Below are 14776 nucleotides of genomic sequence, written 5' to 3' on the forward strand. Positions count from 1 at the left end.
CTCCAGGGAGAGACCTCATTCAAGCACTTCTCTTAAGCCCAAATCTCAAGCAGATGGTCCACACGAGCTGTGTGGGCTTGGTATCTATCGTTCAGCTCACTGAAACTGAAACTTTTCCCTTGCATCACTTTCCTGGAATTGACATTTCTGATGTCAGTAACTGCACATTTTCATACAAGACTGGAGAAGATTAACACAACGTTTAGAGGAACAAAATTAGGATTTGCCTTTACATGTAGTGGTGCATATCACAAATATTTAAGGAGATGAACAATATAGGCATACTTAGCTTTTTATATCAATATATAAAATTCCTCCCTGAACTGAAACCAGTTGAGATCTCAAGTCATATGGGCATTGATCAGTTTCCAAAATTTTGTCTAGGGGGAAGCCTTGGATATTCAGTTTGTGAAGTTCAGTGCATGGTGGAGCACACACAGAGGAATGTTTTCAGGTGCTCCCCTACAAATTATCTTAAAGCCAATTGAAAATGCAAATTAAAAAGTAGATTAAAGGAGGCTAAATCAAAAGACCAAGAAAGGCAAAATAAAATAAAACCCAACAGAGGTGGGAGAAGAAAATCAGAAATGACAGCAGGGGTGGAAAAGGAGAAAAAATAAGAAAAGGACAGTGCATAAAGCAGGCAAAGACAGACAAAGGAAAAATAAAAGGAGTCACCAGGTGCTTATATATCTGCCTTTTCACTAGAAACTAAGTGGGACAGCCAATTTCAGAGATGAACTATAGGATGAAAAAAATGCAACAGGTCTAAGAAGAACATTCATTCATCATTCCTTTACATAATTTGTATTTTCTACTACTGCCTTTCAGGCTAATTGGACAGATCTGTATTATCCATAATGTTACAGAATCTACTGTACAGAACAAAATATTAATGTTGTTAGGACCGATCTGGTATTTTGTGTTCTGGATGAATTCCACCAAAATATCTAGATGCCTGATGAACACAAGTACATGATCAATCATTTAACAATTAATTGCTTTAGTTTTGCTAGCTCAGGTCACACTTTGAGTATGGTTTAGAGTGCAATGTTTTCCTCCAGTTTTTTTAATGGGTATGTGGTGAGGTTAACAGCACACTCCTGGATTTGTCATCTGTGGAGTAATGAAACAATGGATGGTCGTAAACTGCCATTAGTCCTAAGACAAATCACAGTAACCTCACTGCAAGTCTCCGAGAAATTTAGTCATTCATTTAATATATGTCTGGGCATCTCTGGTTCAAGTCTGTCTAGTGATGATGTCAGTGACTTAGGACTACTGCAGTTTGCCATCACCTTTGGAAATAATTGTAATTAATATTTCTGATGACAAAATTAAGAAGAATCAAAAAAGACGTTTTTTGCTTTTCTTTTTTTCTTTTGTCTTAATAGGTATCTGATAGTTGTCCTTTAGCTTTAACTTTTTCTTTAAAGTCCAAAATGTCATCTGTTAGTGATGATCTGTCCTTTGCATGCCTTTGGCTGAGCCCTTGAACCTGGCAAAAATATTTTATTTGCTAACAAGATTATAATTTTGAGGGACAGATGTAAGCAAGACATGATCCCACCACCACATTTGGTATGACTCAGCAAGGCAGTGGAGAGATGACAAATTAAAAAGGGTTTAATTCTAACACTGTTGTCTGGAAAGTGAAGACCTTCAGTTTCACTGAAGTCAGTGGAATTGAGTGCATATCATTTTAGAGATCTGCTAGACCTGATTCTGTTTAATTTTTGTTTTGTGGGGTTGTTTTTTTCTGTCAGTGAGTCAAATCAGAGAGTTTTTGAGGTATTTTTGATTCTGACGTATCATTTTATAGACTCTATCCCCAGGGCTGGCTGTGGATACCCAAAAGAGCCTCAGCTGCAGGAATGGTAAGGGATAGAAGATAAAGCATGCACACTGCCAGTCTGCATTGTCTGAAAACATTGTCATGTCCATAAACACTCTGGACATTTTGAACAAAATATCAAAGACAGCTGGAGGGAGTCAAGCAAAGGAGGGAAACCATGCCAGCACATTCCCTGAGGCACTGATAGGAGCTGGGAAGCTCCTCAGTGTTGAACTCTAGTGCTTGCCTGCAGCTTTGGATGTCTGGGCTACCACAAAGCCATCAGCTTAGCAGAATAAACAGGTGTAGAGCTACCCTCATCTCTACTCCTCCAGCTATGTCAGTCTGCACACGCATTTACTCATGTGAATCATCATCTGGATTTCAGCTGGTTTACTTGTGTGAGTAGTCTCCCATGCAAGCCTATTTGCTGGAGTGACAGATACCATCACAACTAAAACACTTGAAAAGATACTTCAAGAGAAATCCAGTAGGTGGCATAAATAAGCCGTGCGTTTTTTAATTATTTTTTTTTTTAATTTAATTTGTACATGTGTGTCATTCTCTTTCATTCATTCCTTATTTTAATCCTCCTTTAACTTACAGGGAAGCTGAAGTTTTGTCACTTGACTTCTAAAACACGATCCCCCAGGCAAAGTTTTGTATTCAAAGCAGGGGATTTTCTTGATGCTTTCTGGCAGCATATAGGGTTGTTTTTTCCCCCAGCTCTATATTTATATTTCTAACAGTTTCTATTTTCAGATTATACTACCTGCAGGTCTTGAACTGCCTACACCACAACAGAAGGAAAGGCTTTTTTACTGGACATGTATCTGAACCCAAACCTTGCCTTGAAATGCTCAGTATTTACAAGATTTTAAAGACAGCCTTACAGCTGCCCTCTCAGACACTTCTCTGTGATGATTAATATAGAGTGTAGGCACCAGGAGCATTACTCCCAATCAGTGAGATCTGATAAACCACTGGTGGCTTTTGCTGAAAGTCATTTCAGTCAAGCTGAATCTTTCATTGAGACTAAGGATTTTAAGTGCTTCAGTCCTCCTTGCCCCAAAAATGTTTCTGTGGCATGGGCATTTAGGGATAAGGAGTTTTAATGTTGTACTTGGCTCTCAAACTCCTTTTTCTTTTGCGGCTCATGGGGTTTTTGGTTTGGGTTTTAATTTTATTTTTTTTATCTTTGGTTTTTTTTGGTGTTTTGTTTTTGTTTTTGTTTTGTTTTTGTTTTTGTTTTTTGTTGTTGTTGTTTGATAGTTTGCTTACTTGTTTCTTGGGGGGGGGGGGGGGCAGGGTTTGGCGTTTTAAATTTTTTTCCTCTGGTGCCTGGGTGAGTTCACTCTCACTGAGCGAACAATTAAAGCAATTTATAGTGCTGCCACCATTTGGCTATTTGATGCCTTTCCTCAAGTGAGAATGAGGAGTACCTGGGGTGGTGGTCCACAGCTTGCCAAAAATGAAAAAGCTGCCATGCCCATCTCTGCTTTCAAAGTCCACTGTTTTTTAGCAAGGTGGGACAAATTGTGTACTCTTCTGCACCCTCAGATCATGTTGTTTTCTCTTGGCACAAATCCATACACACCGGGAAGACGAGGTGTCGGGGGACCCTTCTCCAAAGGGTGCAAGAAGGAATGTTGGCAGGGGTCAGGGAACAGCATCACATACATCCCAAGGTGGAGAACAGGCCCTCCACAGCAGGTGACATGCCTTAATGGCCACTGAAGCAGAGTGTTTATCCACACTCTGTTTATTCTGCTTATTTTCCCCAATAAGCATGGGGAAAAAGAACCTTCACATCAATAACTTCAGATGAGCCACAACTTAGAAGAGCCACCAGTGATGTGTGCATAAGCAGAAATATTTGTTTGTAAGATACACATCAATCAGAATCTGGAGTTTAAAAATCCAAACATCAGGGCTATGGTAAAAATTACGTAAAAATAAAGAAAGCCCTGCCTGTTACAACAAATGGCTCTTCCTCTTCATGGCTGTGAGCCCAGCCAATGAGATTGGCCCCCACTGCTCAATAAAAACAGGATTCACTGGAAACAAAATTCATGTTGTTACATTATGCCAAATATAATACAAAACCAAAGCAGTTTTCAAGTTCAGTGAAGCAAATAGAATGGAGATGTTTAAAAAATGTGTATGTTTATCATGTTTCCGCTCTGACTAGTTTTACTAATAACATGCATAAAGAAGGGGAAAAAGATTACCATTTTTTACACTAACACCTGCATTGTTCCTTTCCTCATTTTTTCAAGCAAATTGGAGTAATTTCATTGCAGATGTAAAGGCTAAGGAAAAAACACTGTTAGGTCCTTGGAAATTTCAATCATTGTTAATAATTGACTTGTATGGCTGTTTGAAAGCATTATTAGGTCCATCGTATAAAATAGAAGTTAAAAAGTGAGTGTGGAGAAAACCACTGAACTGCTTCTTCTCAGTATTCATTGTTCATTTTAGGCACACTTGAAAATTAATTGGATCCAGTGACTTAGAACATTGAAGACTGTTGCATGACTCATTAAGCTGACATTTCTAACATTCCTAATTCACACAGTAAGAATGATAGAGTCGCATAAGCCATCTATACATTTGAGCTCTTTCATCAGGGTAGGGCTACTGAAGAGAATGCCCTTAGTTCTGAATATCATCATCAATTCAGTTCTAAGACATCTGTAATGGAGCTGAGTTTGATAGACTGCCAGAATGTGAAAAACTAAGCTCCAATGTCTTAAAAATAGGCAACACAATTAACTGCTAATTTTTTATTTATGGTTTTTAATGTTTTGATGGATACAGTTAAATTTCCACTCGACTGAGCAAACTAATTGATATTTAAAGGAAGAAATAGATCATTTCAAATTATAAACCACTTGTGTTATTATCGATGCATTCTCTAAATGGTGCAAGTTTTTATTATTTTGCATTCTTGATCTTCAGCAACTTAAAACTATTGAAACTCTGTAGTTCTGAAGGATGGTTACAGTTGAGGTAATGGAAGTATAGGTTTTGCTACATCAATTTACTATCCATCCAGTTTTTTTATTTGTTATTATTATTTGTTGCTCCTAATTCTGATGCTTAATAGAAGCAAAGTTATTGTTACAATATCTCCTTCTGATTTATTTTCATCTTTTTTTTTCCTTAAACCTAAATATTTTTCACATAATATACTGCTCTCAGGAGAGCATTCTGTGAGACTTCCCATTGAAATCAGTGAATGTAGCACAGATGCTTGAGAGCAAAGTGTTGTGCTGCTCTTCCCCCCGCCTTCTTGCTGTTTCCTGTAGGAAACCTTCCAGATCCACTGAGCAGGGTAGGGGTGTCAGAATTGCTTCTGATGCCTTCAGAGGCTACCTGGAGCAGAGGCTAGACAGTGTTAAAGAAATAAAGTAGGGATTTATTAAAAGGCCTTCAAAGGATTCACCTTGGGCAGTACAAGCACCTGGATGTGGCTCTGCCCAAGCTGGACCCAAGAGAGACACAAGATGGATGACAGGTCACACTTTTTCACTCTTTTCTATGTTTTGGTCTACTTACATTTTGGGGTTAATTGTTCAATTACAGCTTCAGGTAAGTCCCATCCTCTCATATTGCTCTCCTCAATTCATTGTTGTTTATACTTTTGGGGCCTGAAGCTGCAACGGTGTCCCCATGGTTCTTGGGCTGGAAAATGATTGTTTTGTCTAAACTGTGAAGGGAACTTCCTAACTCTTTATATGGAGTTCAGAGTTATCTACCAATGCAGTAAAGAATCTGGAAAATATGAAAGTTAAAACTTAAGGCATCACCTCCAGAAACAGCTGAGCTCTTCTAATTTTTGATTAAAATGTTTTAATTAAAGTCAAATGATGATTACTTAGTCAGCCATGCTGTGAAATGACTTGATGTGAACTGCTGACCTTTTGCATCTCTTAGCATGGGAAAGATGCTTTTTTCTTCACTGTCAGCCAGCTTCTCTTCCCCTAGGGCCTCTCCCATTCCACTCTCCATGCCCCAGAGCCCCCAGGGCAACTGGGCAGTTCAGAGGTTCTCCAAATGCTACATTCTCCAAATGCTACAGACAGTGCATTGGGTCTTTCTGCCTTCAAGGGTTTGTGTGTCCATCCCACCTCCATGCTAGGAATCCAATTCAGAGAAAGGACCTGCGAGATCTGGGTCCCAGGAAACGAATGCCTATCAAGCAAAGCTTTACGTAGTGCTATCAAGATACAGATAATCAGAGCATTTAGTTGGCTTCCTTAGGCAACACTTTTCTTCTATCACTTGTGTGTCGTCAGCAGTGTCGGGGTCGATGATCTCTGTGCATCATATATGCACATTTGGTAATTAAGAGTAATTGAGTTTGTCTTATACTATTGGTGAAAAGCTGGTAAGGAAGATGACACGCTGTTACAAATTATTTCAGCTGTCAAGCTATTAATTTTAATTAGGCTGGCTTTGTCTAGTATCCACAAAGTATCCACTGAGATACTTTGGAAGGTGAAGGAAACGTTGTATAAAAACTAATTAGACACCTTAATTTTCTGTCATTTGTATGCAAACACAGCTATTTGCAGGTGCCAGAATAAAGGTGTTCTGAGCTCAGCTCAATAATCCCAGATAAATGCATGAAAATATTCCCATTGTCTGAGTAAAATATTGTTAAATATCCTCTGAGTTTGAAATTGTAGCAGATAACACATGATGAGATTGAGAACAAAGAATATCTTCTCTGCATGGTTGTTTAAGTCATTATTTTCTCTTACCTGTTTTCAAGAAACCAAGGCATGGAGATTGCCTTTTCACTAGAAGGCAGTTTCTGTGCATTCACAATAATGACATCTAGGAATATTGTTCATTAGGCACCTAAGGTAAGTAGGGTACACCTCTAGTATTGCCTGAGTCTCTCTTATAAACATAATAGCCCATAATTCGTCTCTGCGGGACTCACTGTGTTCTACTGTCTGAATGATATATACCTTAAATACCTGCCTGGATACTCACTCTGCTTTATGGCCCATCAGCTTGCTGATGTTTGGTCCTCTGGCTGAAGAACACACACCAACTTTGAGTAGCTATTTATTCTTATGTTCAGTGAGATCCCACCTCACTGTTTTCCCACCTTTTGTTTTTCAAAACAAACTTGAGGAATAAAGTGGAAATTACACATACTGACACATACATCCCTCCTTTCAAAAGTTTGTATACCTTTGCCTATACCTGTGCAGTGGCTACTAATTCAATGTTAAATTAGAGAAAATACTTGAGACCAAGATTTGCATGCATCAGGTTGTACATGTAGCCCGGATATGTTAGCAGTTGAAAGGGGATTATTAAAAGAGGAAGAATGAAAGAAATAATGCCAGAATACTAAAGCACACAAACAAAACCCCAACCCCTAAAAGAAACGCATAAACAAAACCCCAAACCCCAACAAACCTCTGTAACTAACTGGTCAGAGAATCTAGTTGTCTGCCTCTGCATGCCTGCAGCAATGTTGGATTTATCCTGTCTGCAGAGGTCTCCCCACTCCACAGAAAATCACGGGGGAGGCTGAGGCAGACCAGGGAGGGGGAGCAGCCAGCATCTGTTAGGTTGCAGCTGGGCTGTCCATCAGATCTACAGGGCATAGTGGGAAGGCACTAGATTTTGTCCACCCTGCTTAAAGGAGGCATTCACAGTCATATCTACAGTGTGTTTTCAGAAACTCATAGGCATACCCATTTTCAAATGCATGTGTCTCTTCTTTGTTTTCAATTCTTTCTATTCTGACCAAATAGGAGCTGTGCGAAGGCCAGAATAGGCGGTTGCCATATGAGACAAAGATGGAAAAAAACTCAATATTAATTCAAAAACTCACCCAAATTTCCCAAGAATCTGGTTTTGCAGAACTAACCTAGAGAACTTTCTGTATCTCTTTGCCTGTCTCTTTGCAAACCATCCACATGGTTTATTATTTCAGCATTCATATAATGTGAGATGTTCTAAGTTACTTATTTACAGGATTTATCTCTTATAAAAACAAGCCTACCCTTTTAAACTTCTTCCTTATTTTCAGCTTCCAACTTCTTAGCAGCTGTTGTTTGTTCTATTGAGGGTGGCAGACTTTGGATCTGTCTGCTGGGACACACTGACTGTAAATGGTGTCAAGTTGCATTACATCTTCCTGTAATGTGTCGGGTGCCTCCGCTGCATCTGAAATGGACAAAAAATGCACAGACCATTTTTTTGTTCTCATCACACTGCCAATTCTTATTTAAGCAGCTCTCTGGGAAGTTCTCTTTCAGCATTACAGATTTCCAGCTCTCTGTAGTGCCCACAAATTTATAACCTTTTTCCTCAGTTGCTTCAATCTGGTTTTGCTAAAACAAGCCTCATTTTGTCATACTGTGTATCTAATCTCCCCCAATCTCTTTGTACAGCTTTTCTGCTCACAATTCTCCCAAATCAGCTTCCACTGCAGAAGGCATTAACATGTTTCTTGCTCCTCCTGCTAGGCAAGTGATGCAGATTAAGCTGCCACAATAAAGGGCTTCTGAACAGATGTATCTGGTTGGACTGGAAAATTCTCATGAGAAATTTGCAAGAATAAGTGCATGGTGGTGGAGTGGGGGCAAACCATTTCCAGGGCCAGCCCCTTCCTGCTCAATATCGAGGGACTGCAACTGTCTGACTCCCAAGTCTCACTCACGCTTGGGTAAAGTTGCCTTTCCAGCCCCAGAAAATGCCCAAGAGCAATGCAGGGGTGCTGCTGGATGATTGCCAGACACAGCAGGTGGCTTTTCATGCCTCAAAGAAAGGTGGGATACCATAGGCAGGAAGTAGAGCAGGATTTTTCCTAATCTGCCTATTCCACCATGACAAATGGAATCTCATGCAAATGAAATCTCATGTCTTCATCTCAGTTTAGATAATGTGGGTCAGTGAGCAGCACAGCATTACTGGGAGAGCCTGAGCTACCCTTCCAGCTCTGCAGTTAGCCAAAGCTCTAGAGAACACAGCAAGGGCTCTTTCTGCAGCAGTGCTGAAACCATTAAATGAAAGACTGAAAAAAAAAATTACCGGTACATCTAGAAATACCTCTTTGTTACTTACATTCAGATCAGCATTTAGAGATTTCAAAGCATATTGAAAAAAATTTTACTCTTCATGTTATCTAAATAATAATGCTGCAAATGACTGTAATGGTGTTTGGAGCACATGGACATTGACGTTTATCATTCATGGCTGAATGTATTTAATTTTACTGTGTTTAAGTATAATGAGGCCCTTATTTACAGTTCTCTGCATAGAAGTCTTTGAAGGGCATTTTTGTATTGCAAGAAATATTTTAAAAGGCATTTTATTTCTTCTGGTGTTGGCTAACCAAACATTCACAGATATGGTTCTCATGAGGAATGGCTATCACTCACCCAGTGTCACAGGGTGAAGTAGCAAAGCACCGGTGGATAAAATGATAAAGAAAGGTCAATCAAGCTTGCCTGCAGTGTCCCCACTTGCTGTAAGGCCCTAGTTGAAGTACTCACAGCTGGTACCAACTGCCTAAAGACTCCTGTGTTCCTAATGACTCTCTCATTCCTGAGATCTCTTCAGGGATGATGCATAGGGTGGGAGTTTTGGTGTGTGGAAACATGCTTTTTCTTTCAACAGGAAGAATTAAAAATAGTTAAGGAAACAGAACACGAACAACAAAAGTTTTGAGAATTCATTAATCACCTATAGTAAGGAACCATCTGATATAATGATACAGGTTTGTTTTAGTGGGTTTATATGGCCAGGTTTTGGTAGCAGGGGTACTAACACGGTGCTTATGTGAGAAGATGCCAGACTCTTCCCTCACATCCAACCAAGCCAGTACCAGTGGCTCCAAGACCTACCCACTGCTAGCCAAGGCCAAGCCCAACGACGGTGATAGCTCTTTGAGCATAGTATGTATAAGAAGGGGAAAAGCTGTTCAGCAACAGCAGCCGGAAGAGATGAGTGATAATATTTGAGAGAAACAGCTCTGCAAACACCAGGGTTAGTGGAGAAGGATGGGGAGGAAGTGCTCAAGGTGCTAGAACTGAGATTCCCCTGCAGCCCCTGGTGCAGCCCATGGTGAGGCAGCTGTGCCCCTGCAGCCCATGGAGGTCCATGGTGGAGCAGAGATCCACCTGCAGCCTGTGCAGGACCCCATGGCAGAGCAGGTGGATACACAAGGGAGGCTGTGACCCTGTTGGAAGACCACTATGGAGCAGTCTCCTGGCATATCATGGAAAAATGAGCCCATGCTGGAACAGGTTTGTTGGCAGAACTTGTGATCCTGTGGGATACCCACACTGGAGTGAAGAACTGCAGACTATTGGAAGGATTAATGGTGAATTTGTGGAGGACTGTCTCCCGTGGGATAGATTCCAATGCTGGAGCAAGGTAAGACAAAGGAGAAGCAGCAGAAGCAAATTAATGTACTAACTACAACCCTCATTCCAGTCCTCCTGTGCTGCTGATGGGGAGGAGGCAGAGAATTCAGTAGTGAATTCGGGCCTAGGAAGAAGGAATGGGCGAGGGAAGGTGTTTTAAGATTTGGGGGTTATTTTCTTGTTATTCTATTCTGGTTTGATTGGCACTAATTTAAACTAATCTCTCTGTTTTCCCTGTGACAGTAATTGGTGAGTTATGTCTCCCTGCCCTAATCTCAACCCACCAGACTTTTTTCTCTCTCTCCTTGACCATCAGAGGAGGGGAGTGGTTAAGTTGTTTTGGTGGGCATCTGGTGTTCAGCCAGGATCAACCCACCACAGATGTATACAGCCGTAATACAACACTACTTTGAGCAAGACTTACGTACTTTGCTTTTGTTGGCTAACAACCTGGCAGGAAAACAGATGTACTCTTTTGTAAACAACTTTAAGTTGTTAGAATCATCTTTGAAAAACAAAAAACCGTCAACAAAATCCTGTTAGTGTTTCCTGATTAGTTTCTTAGAGAGAGGTTCCCAAATATTTGTACGAGTAGCATGAAATCCTGCAGGTCTTTCAACAGCACTTTACTGTCCAGTGGTATTCAAGGTACTGATATACTGGATGATGTTACACAAACTAAAACCAACCAGGTGGCTCAGCTTTAACCAGGCACTTCTGTTCAGTGTATGTGTGCACAATGATACTACAGCCAAAGTGAAGTAAGGCAGGAATTTTTAAATTTATTTCCCCAGGCATTGCATTAAGTTGTGGATAGTAAAAGCTAATGCTTTCACAATTCCAAACTGAAATACAAAACAAACCTGAAACTGGGTACCCCTTTTCTCTAATCTCACTGTGGCCATTTCTAAATGCATTTAGAATGGCCATTTCCATTGCATTTAGTGCAAAATCCTCCTTGCAGCTCTTCCAGCATGGCTCCTTGGCCCCTTACTTCCGTCCCTTGTCCCACAGCAGGCTTTCAGGGACAGGCCCAACCATCACCATTTGAACTGAACCACTGAAAGCATTTCTTTTTAGTGAGGAGATGTTTGTAGTTAACACACCTGGGTGCAAGAAGAGCAGGAAGGGATGAAGTTTATAGACCTGCATGCAGGCACAGTCCACTGAGGAGAGCTGTCTGCAGCTGCAATAAGAGCATGAATGCTCTTTTGGCCAGCTTTGCTGGTGTCTTTCAAAGGCAGGAAGATGCCTGTAATGTTTGGGTTGCTTCCCTTCCAGGAAACAGCTAGTGCTGTGTGTTAGGAATTGATGCCAAGGCTTGCATTAATTCACACCATGGTTGAACTGGACTTCTAACAGACAGACTTCCCAGCCAAAAGTATGAGACACCAGGAGAAATGGACTAAAAAGCTATTTATAGAATAACTTGAGTTCTTCCAGCTGTATCAAGAAGATAAAACCTCTGAAAGTATGTCTTTCAAAAAACACTTTCTTCAGTTGTTGATTTTAAATAAATATTTTGTTGGCTAATTTCCATAATGTAAAATTCCATACCAGTAAATCTCACCTTTAAAGTGACAGACTCACATAATGTATGACAATGTAACTAGAAAAAGACTGAGACATATTTTACAATCTTGAAAAAGTGCCAGTCTCATATATATTCACTGACAGAGTTCAAAGGTGATGACAACATCATTCTTGGATATACCGAGAGTCAATCATTATCTGACCTGAAAAACAAATGCCAGTGAGGGTGCGTAGGGGGAGCTCAGGTCAGAGCTGGTATGCATGGTAAACCCCTTAATCCCAGCACCAGTGATAAATGCCATCCAGCATTAGTAGGTGGAATTAAACTTGGCTTGCAGAGGGCATCAGTGGATACAAACACTTTTGGGAGCCTCTTAACTATTTCCTGGGGAAGGGCCCAACTTCCACAGTATGAACTGTTTCAGGTGTCACCTCTTGGAGCTGGGAGAACCATTTAAGAGAATGGAATTCTAAAGGAAGTAATTATTCTTATTTTTCACTTCTTATTTTTTTAAGTGCTTAATTCATTAGGTCTACCCTAATAGGATTTTTAACTAGAAATTACATTCAGTACTTTAGTACAACAGTCATGCTAATTTTGTTCTTTTTACCTGTATTCACTAACACATCCAAAACTTTGGTTCCTTTTGTCAATCTTCCTGATATGGCATACCACAATAGCCTACATCACCATACAACTAAAACTGGGGTCACTTTTTTTAACAAGGCATTTTAGCCCAGAAAAATGAGCTTCTGGGGCGAAACTGAACATTGCACAGAAATGCAAAGTCCACAGCTTCATCTAACATTTTTTGAAGCTCTAGGCATTTAGTCTCTTTTGCTTACTGAAAGAAGGTAAGTGTCACCAAAATAAATCCAGACACTCTAAGTTGTATAGTCTGACACTTGTATGGTGTTAGGGTGGTCAGATTCCTGTACAAATTTCTGTCACTTAGAAAATGTTTTAATTTCTGATATACCAATTGTATTCAGGACTGGGGGAGGAGAAAACAAAAGAAAAAAAGGAAGGAATGTTTATTTTACATTACTTTCCTTATGCTTTTGTTGCAGGTAAAAAAAAAAGTATTAAAGTAATTTTGGTGATTCTCCCTGTGTCATTAGTCACCTAAACTACTGGACTAATTGATTTAAACCCTTCTATGATAGCTGCACATCCAGGAGTCCCATCATGCCCAGTACTACCATTGATTTGTGGAGGGAAAGACAGAAATCTGTTCCCACATGGAAAATAACAGTCCAGTCCCTCTGCTCTGGAAAGCTATTATTCATGGGCATTTCACATTAATTTTTCAGCTGCATTATGTACAAAGAGGGGGTTAGGCTACATTATGTATAAATAGCATGTGCAAATGAAGCTCAGTACCACAGCAACAGAGATCATAGTTTAAAAACTATTTTTGGGGCAAAGACCTATTAGACATGTTACTAATTAACCTATTTCCTACAGCAATACAGAGGCACTACTGAAGAGGACATTATCACATAGCTCAGCATACTCTTCATCGAAGTTGGACTTTGGAGCATAATCTGCATGCTTTAAAGCTGCCATCATAGTGTCAGAATCACAGCATTATCTCAAGTTAGAACAGACACATAAGGTCCTATTCCCTGCTCCTCTAAAGATTACCTAAAACAGCTGTAATTATATACAAGCCAGAATGAAATGTGTGGTCACTAACTCCCTTAAAAAAGCACAAGTAATCTAGTTTTGGTCAACCCAATGCTAAATAAAAATTACATTCTTGGTAAAACTGAAATTAGAAACCTCTTTGATCTCCAAATTCTGTTCTGGCAGTATGTTTCTCTTCTAAATAAGAATTTAATCCATGAGATACAGGCAAGCATGTATTAAGTAAGTGAACTGGGTTTTCTGTAAGATTAGATTAAGTTCTGGAGAAAGATTAAAGCAGTCATCCATTTTCTCCACTTCTTCAGCTTGATTTGTTTATCTTGAGTCCTCGAGTATGTATTTTAAACTCATGAAGACAAAAAAAGATTATCTTGACTTTGCTTTCTAGACAGTTGTTCAAACTGGGGCAGGAGATGGCAGATCAACAGATCTGAAAAAGGCTCAAAAGCAACTCTTGCCATGCCCAAGCCTGGGAGATCCAACTTGGACTAATTCTGTTTAATGATAAAACCACCCAGATCTTAAGTGAATGAGGAATTCATTGGGAAGCTTGCAGTGCTGTTGTGCACTATGTGTTACACAATCTCAGCTTATTGGGTGGATGCCTGTGTGCAGCACCCTGCTATACAGGACAGCCTGCACCCACTGACTCCTGACAGATGGCAAAGTAAAGTGAGGGAGATTTATTTTTCTGGTGGTGGCTTTTTTTTTTCATTTGGTTTGCAGCTGCTGCTCTTTGCTATCAGTCTTGTGTCAGACCTTACTTTCACAGTAATTTGGCTTGCTGGGTGACGTGCCTCTATACCTAGCATGTAGGATCCAGGTGAGAGAACATACACACATTAACAGATGCTAAGTGAAGAGCGAGAAGAAAAGTTGGCCGGAGAGGTGCAAGAGTAAAAACTGACTGATGTCAAGGGGCAGGGGGCTTGTTTGGGACCACTGTGCTATGTCTCCCCTGGCAGAAATACTTCAGGTGCCCTTCGCCCAGGAGACACTCCAAGCACTGGAGTACTAGGCTGGCACTGGTTATCACACCTGCAGTGCTGGGGCAAACTATGTCTGGCTCACAGAGACCTCTTGGCATGCTAAGTCACCAAGTCAATGTAGGCCAAGTGAGAATGGCTTCAGTGGGTCCCTGTTTCAAAAGGACTGTGTAGGAAAAACCGTTTGGTAAGGAATCAGGGAGAGAAAGACAAAGGACAGAGAGTAACAGGACTGTTCAGATCGCTTGAAGGAAGGCATGGAGGTGTATTTGTCTCATCAGGTAGCTCAGAACTGACAAGGATACACAGGCAGTAGCTTAGGACTTGCTTCCATGCCATCCAAAATGCACTCCCTTCACCAAGTTGCCAG

This window comes from Cyanistes caeruleus, chromosome Z (assembly GCF_971803275.1).
Source record: "Cyanistes caeruleus chromosome Z, bCyaCae1.hap1.1, whole genome shotgun sequence".
NCBI lineage: Eukaryota > Metazoa > Chordata > Aves > Passeriformes > Paridae > Cyanistes > Cyanistes caeruleus.